This window comes from Hylobates moloch, unplaced genomic scaffold (genome assembly GCF_009828535.3).
Source record: "Hylobates moloch isolate HMO894 unplaced genomic scaffold, HMol_V3 SCAFFOLD_12, whole genome shotgun sequence".
In the NCBI taxonomy this organism is placed as follows: Eukaryota; Metazoa; Chordata; class Mammalia; order Primates; family Hylobatidae; genus Hylobates; species Hylobates moloch.
This window is the reverse complement of record NW_026652287.1, coordinates 57,208,343-57,214,497: the sequence shown is the minus strand read 5'-3', so window position 1 is coordinate 57,214,497 and position 6,155 is coordinate 57,208,343. Positions and strand designations below refer to the sequence as shown.

The window sequence follows — 6,155 nt, the reverse complement described above, 5'->3', positions numbered from 1 at the left end:
CCCAAATTGTGATTCCTGAGAAGCAACTCAAACCCACCTCCAGCCTGCTGTCTTCCTCCTCTGGAGTGGGACAGGCATGCACCATGGCCAAAGACCCCTGGGTACATCTGCCTTTAGGATAACTCTGTGGAGGCTGCTCAGAACCACTCAATTCCTGTTCTTCCCAAACCCCAGGGAGGCACACGGGGAGAATGGTCCATGCTAATGGCAGCATTTTCTCTTTTCAAGTTTAGTCAATTTATCCTTTTGCACTCACCTCCATTCCTCATCTCTCCTTCCTCCACTCCAAATCTGGGTCAGCTGGGAGCCACACATCACAAATATGGTCCATCTATACTTCTGCGGGCTCAGGGGAGCAGTCACCAGCCTCCTGCCACCTGGAAGCAGTAAGACACCCGAGGTCGGGGGAGCCTGACATGCTAACGCCTGACTACGGAAAGCAAACACCATGTCCAGAGGCAGAATTGCTGCTGTATCAGTCAGAATACTGATGCAGGAATCAGAAACCACTCCAGCTATTTCAAGAAAAGGGGGCGAATACTGGAAATGAGACACTTCCAAAATCCCTGGAAGGCCTGCAGGGGCAGGCTCTGTAGGACTGGGACCAAGGACCTCACCGCAGAACTGGTCCATCCAGAAAACTGTATGCTGCTTTTGCTATAATCAGGCAGGAGGTGAATCATCATGTCTTATCCTAAGCACTACCTCCAGGTTCCACCAGCTTGGCAGTGATACGGGGATCAAGCAGCACCTCTGCACCTGCTGCACACACACCAGGGAAATGGCTGCCTCCCCTCTTTCATGCAACTTAGCTGCAAGTCAAGTCTCATAGGACAACACCTGGTTGGTGGAACCTCAATCAGATACAGAGCCCTAGCTGGGAGGGGCCTTGGAGTTGGAGCTTTTGCTTCCCGCACCCCTGCAGTAAAGGAACAGCCACTAGAAAAAGACTAGAACAGATGTTGGGTGAACTAATCTACTCTATCCCTCCTGGGGCCTGGGGCCTCAGAACGCTTAGTGTCCAAAGTAAATTCACCACAAACTGGTCAAGAACAAAGCAGATTTACTGCTTCATAAAACCAGAAACCCAAACACGTATGTGACTTTCAGGTGTGGTTTGATCCAGGGACTCAGAAAAAAAAGTCACTGGAACTTCATGTCTATCTTTTGACCCGGCTTCCCAGCCTAGGTCTCAGGTTTCGGCTTTTGGATAAAGGATTTAAAAAGGCACCATCCCCCTGTCCCCCCAGCATCCAGTCCACTGGGAAAAAGTCATTGCTCTCAGTGGCACCTGTGCTCATCCTGGGGACATTCTCATGGGACCTGCTTGGGTTACAAGATGTGCCATGAAGTAATCACCATCTCCAGGGGTATCTGAAGGGCTGATTGCTCCAGGCGCCTTGAATCAGAGGGCCCCAGAGCCTACCTGGAGCCTGTGGACTAAGCGTGGGGTTGGTGTTGGTTTTCTGGGGGACCATATGTTTGACCTTGAAGATAGAAAAACACAACACAGTCACCTCTTCTGGGATCTCCTGCCATCCCCTCCATCTCTTCCACCCCCTCCTGCCTTTTATACTATGAGCGACTTGGGCCACTAGACATGGCAAATGCTCCCAACAGACCTGGCTCACCTAGATCTGTGAGTGGCCCTCCTCATTGCCGTTACCGTTTCTTAGAAAACCCTTAGATTCTGGGTGGTTTCTTCCTTCTCCCAGCAGTGGAGACTATTTTAGCACAGTCTCGTTTGCATTTCCAGCCTGCCTCCCTGTCACTCCCAGCCCTCACTTCTCTCCTCTCTAATGTATTTGTTTGGTTTTGCTTTAATTTTAATTACACCTTCCAGGGCAGCATCCCCAGAAGGTCTCATCAGCGGGTGGATTCAGATCGATAAGGAAGTTAAATGATGACACAGATGACTGACCTCCATAGAGTTCCAGGAGACATAATCCACTGCCTCAGGGATGAGAACTTGAGCTCTGTTTGCAGCGATTCATTTCTGAAACACATTATAATAGTCAACACTAATTAATTGCCTACTACATACAGGCAAAGTGATAAATGCTTTATATGCTTTGTCCCTCATCCTCCCAACAGCCCTAAAGGATGTATATGTATCACTATTCTCATTTACAGAGCAAGATTTGGGATTCAGGTGACTGTTACCAAACAAGTGACTGCTGAGGGCTGAAACATGCCAGGCACTTCTAGGTGCTGAGGGTGTGGGCAAAAGAAGGTGAGAGCCAGTTTCTGCCTCCTGGGAAAACAACCTGGAGAGACAGAGTTAGATACTAAAGACAGCGCCAGTGTGAGGCAGTGTATACTGAATCTCTGAATGCAGAATGCTGGCGCTTGGGCAGATGAAACTCCCGGAACGCTTCCCAGAGGAAGTATGACTTGAGTTGGGACTCGAAGCCCCTCCTTTGCAAGTAGCACCATCAAGTTTAAACACAGCTGATGAAAAATTCTCATGCTTCGTCTAACACGATGATTGCTTTGGAAGAGAACAAATGTGGACATCTGCCCAGGGGAAGGACAAGATAGAAAGGGCCATGCAGAAGACCAGGGTAAATCCTAACAAAAGGGGTAACTCCTAAAAAAGGCTCCTCACCAGGAGGGCCACGTCATGAGGAAGGGCAAAGAGGAGTTGCCCTTCTATAGAAGCTCATTGCCAGGGAGAGGCAATCACAGATGAGGGCGTGTTCCCAAGTTCCCTTCACAGAAAAGGGCGGGTCATCGGGGCTCCCCTCACAGAGGAGGGTGGGTCCTCGGGGTTCCCTTCACAGAAAAGGTGGGTCCTCGGGGTTCCCTTAACAGAAAAGGGCAGGTCCTGGGATTTCCCTCACAGAAGACAGCGGGTCCCTAGGAGCCCCTGACAGAGAAGGGTGGGTAACCAGGGGCTCCCCCTCACAAAAAACGGCAGGTCCCAGGGCTCCCCTCACAGAGGAGGGAGAATTTCTGGAGTTCCTCACACAAAGGAGGGAGGGTCCCCAGGGTTTCCCTTAGAGAAAAGGGTGGTTCTCCAGGTCTTTCCTCACAAAAGAGAGCTTGTTCCTGGGGTTCCCCTCACAGAGACTGGTGGGTCCCTATGGCTCCCATCACAGAGAAGGGTGGGTTCTCAAGGTTCCACTCACAACGTAGAGCGGGTCCCCAGGGCTTCCCTGACAGAGGCAGGTGGGTCCTCAGGGTTCCTTTCCCAGTAAACAGTGGATCCCCAGGTCTTTCCTCACAGAAGAGGTCTGGTCTCCAGGGTTCCCCTCACTGAAAATGGCCGATCCTTTCTTCACAGAAGAGGTCGAGTCTTCGGGGTTCCCCTTAGACAAATGCATGGGTCCTCAGGGCTCCCCTGGCAGAGGAGGGCAGGTCCTCAGAGTTTCCCTCACAGATGAGGGCAGGTTTCTGCAGTTCCCCTCACAGAAGATGGTGGATCCCTAGGGCTTCCCTTACAAAAGAAAGCCGATCCGGGGGCTCCCCTCACAGAGAAGGGCAGGTCCCCAGGGTTCCCCTCACAGTAAAGGGTGTGTCCTCAGGGCTTCCTTCACAGACGAGGTCAGGTCCCTAGGGCTCCCATCACAGAAAAGGTTGGGTCTGTAAGGCTGCCTTCACAGAGAAGGGCAAGTCCCAGTGGTTCCCTTCACAGTAAAGAGCAGGTCCTCAGGTCTTACCTCACAAAAGAGGGCTTGTCCCCACGGTTCCCCGCACTGATAATGGTGAGTTTTCAGGGCTTCCTACATAGAGGAGGTCGTGTCCTTGGGGTCCCCCTCACAGAAAAGGGCAGGTCCCCATACCGCCCCTCACAGAGGAGGGTGTGTTCCCAGGGTTCCAGGGCTCCCCATACAGAAAAGGGTGGGTCCCCGTCTCCTGGCTGGAGACACCCATTCTTCAGCAACAATAATAAAGATTATCTTTGGGTGCCGGAGTCTTCTGGATTCCTGAGACTGGGCCATGTGGAGTGTGTAGCCTGGCGGGAGAGGAACCACACAAAGACCATGGAAAACCACGAGGCAGGCAGGGAACGCAGTGCATGTGTGTAAGTGTGTGTGTGAGAGAGAGTGTGTGAGTGTGTGTGTGTGTGCTTGTGCATTTCTATGTGTGACTGTGTTGAGTGTGTATGTGTGTGTGTGTGCATGTGTCTGTGAGTGTGTGAGTGTGTATGTGTGAGAGAGTGCATGTGTGAGTGAGCACCTGTGAGTGCATGTGTGTGTGTGTGTGTGTATGTTTTACATGCACTTGTCAGGAAAGGCTTCACTGACAAGCTGTTACCGGAGCCAGGACCTGAGATATTAAGGGAGGGAGCGTTTCATGAAGAGCGAGGAAGCCACCAAACAATTGCAGGAAAAAGTCCCTGAGAGTGAGGTGTGGTGGGGACAGGGGAAGTGGTGCTTTAGAAAGGGCAGGTCAAGGCCCCTCACTTAAGTATGCAGATCAGACTTCCCTTCCTCCTGCTGTTTTAATCTAGGATGGTTTCTGGCTTTAAGTGGTTAAATGTCCCTTTAAACTGGTTTATCCTTATATTCAACAGTATTTTGGTGACCAGCATGTAGATCTCTAATAGATCTCTATTTTTTGGTTTAAGAAACTAGGGATACAAAAAAAAATTATAAAAAGCTAATATAATAGGCCCCAAATGCCAAAGACCATTTTATTTTTAATTTAAAGAAAGCATTTCAATTTTTATTTTAGATTAAGTGGTGCAGGGGCAGGTTTGTTACATGGGTATACTACACGATGCTGAGGTTTGCGGCACAAATGATCCCATCACCCACGTAGTCAGCATAGTACCCAATGGATGATTTTTCAGCCCCCTCTTTTCCTGCCCCATCTAGTAGTTCCCAGTGTCTGTTGCTCTCATCTTTATGATCCCGTGGGCCCAATGTTTAGCTCCCACTTATAAGTGAAAATATGTGATATTTGGTTTTCTGTTCCTGTGTTAATTCGCTTAGGATAATGGCATCCATCTCCATCCATGTTACAGCAGAGGACATAATCTCATTCTTTTTATGGCCGCATAGTATTTCATGTCATATATGTCCCACACTGTCTTTATCCAGTTTAGCATAGATTGATTCCATGTCTTTGTTATTGTGAACAGTGCTTCAGTGAACACATGAATGCACGTGTCTTTTTGATAAAATGCATTATTTCCCTTTGGGTATATACCCAGTGGTGGAATTCCTGGGTCAAATGGTAGTTCTGTCTTTAGTTTCCAAAGACCACTTTGAATCCCATTTGAGTTATTTTATTTTCAGCTTATTTTAAAACCTAAAGGTATTAGTTTGTTCTCCTGTTGCTATTAAGAAATAACTGAGACTGGGTAATTTGTTTTTGAATGGATTCTTACTTTGTTGCTCAGGCTGGAGTGCAGTGGCACAATCTTGGGTCACTGCAACCTCCGCCTCCCGGGATGAAGTGATTCTCCTGCCTCAGCCTCCCGAGTAGCTGGGACTACAGGCATGTGCCACCATGCCTGGATAATTTTTGCAATTTTAGTAGAGACGGGGTTTTGCCATGTTGGCCAGGCTGGTCTCAAACTCCTGACCTCAAGTGATAACACCACTGCACTCCAGCCTGAGCAACAGAGCAAGACCCTGCCTCATTAATAATAATGATAATACAAAATATCCATGGAGAAAGACGGCCATCCAGAGACGGGAACCATAGTCTGCTGCCCAGGACCAGGGCAAAAAGGAAGGGCTCTTATGAACCAGACCAACTGCCTTCAGTCTCTACCCAGGGAGGGTGAGCCATTGATCCAGCCATACAGCTCATTAGAGGCAGAGCTAAAGTGCAAGCAGCCCCTGGATCCTGAGCTGGTGTTCCCCTTTCTACCACAGGGCCCTGGCAGACAGTTTTTACTCCTGCAATGAAGCTCTGGAGCCAGAGAGAGATGAGGAGTCCCCTGGCTTGTCCTGGGGCAGGAAAGAGAGAGGCAAAATCCTGAGAGCTCTTACCCCAAGGTGGAGTCCTGGACTCACAGTCAACGTCTGGGCCCCATGCACCACGTGGGTCCTAGTTAAAGGGCGGTTGTAGCAGATGCCACCAGAGTCCTCCCATCTTCCCACAGGACTCCTCATTCCAGTGCTCTCTGCTCTGACTTCCAACAGCCAGGACCTGCTTTCTTTTGCCTGAAGCCTTTCCTTGGCTGTTAGGACCCTACT

General features: G+C 49.7%; 1 long non-coding RNA gene across 1 annotated transcript; it reads right to left on the bottom strand.

Moving 5' to 3' along the window:
- Nucleotides 1-256: 256 nt before the first annotated feature.
- On the bottom strand, nucleotides 257-3,179 carry LOC131380796 (uncharacterized). The gene is made up of 3 exons (XR_009209005.1): nucleotides 3,132-3,179; nucleotides 1,922-1,996; nucleotides 257-377 (listed from the first exon to the last, which is right to left on the bottom strand). It is a non-coding gene; the product is annotated as an uncharacterized LOC131380796 (long non-coding RNA).
- Between the last annotated feature and the right edge of the window lie 2,976 nt (nucleotides 3,180-6,155).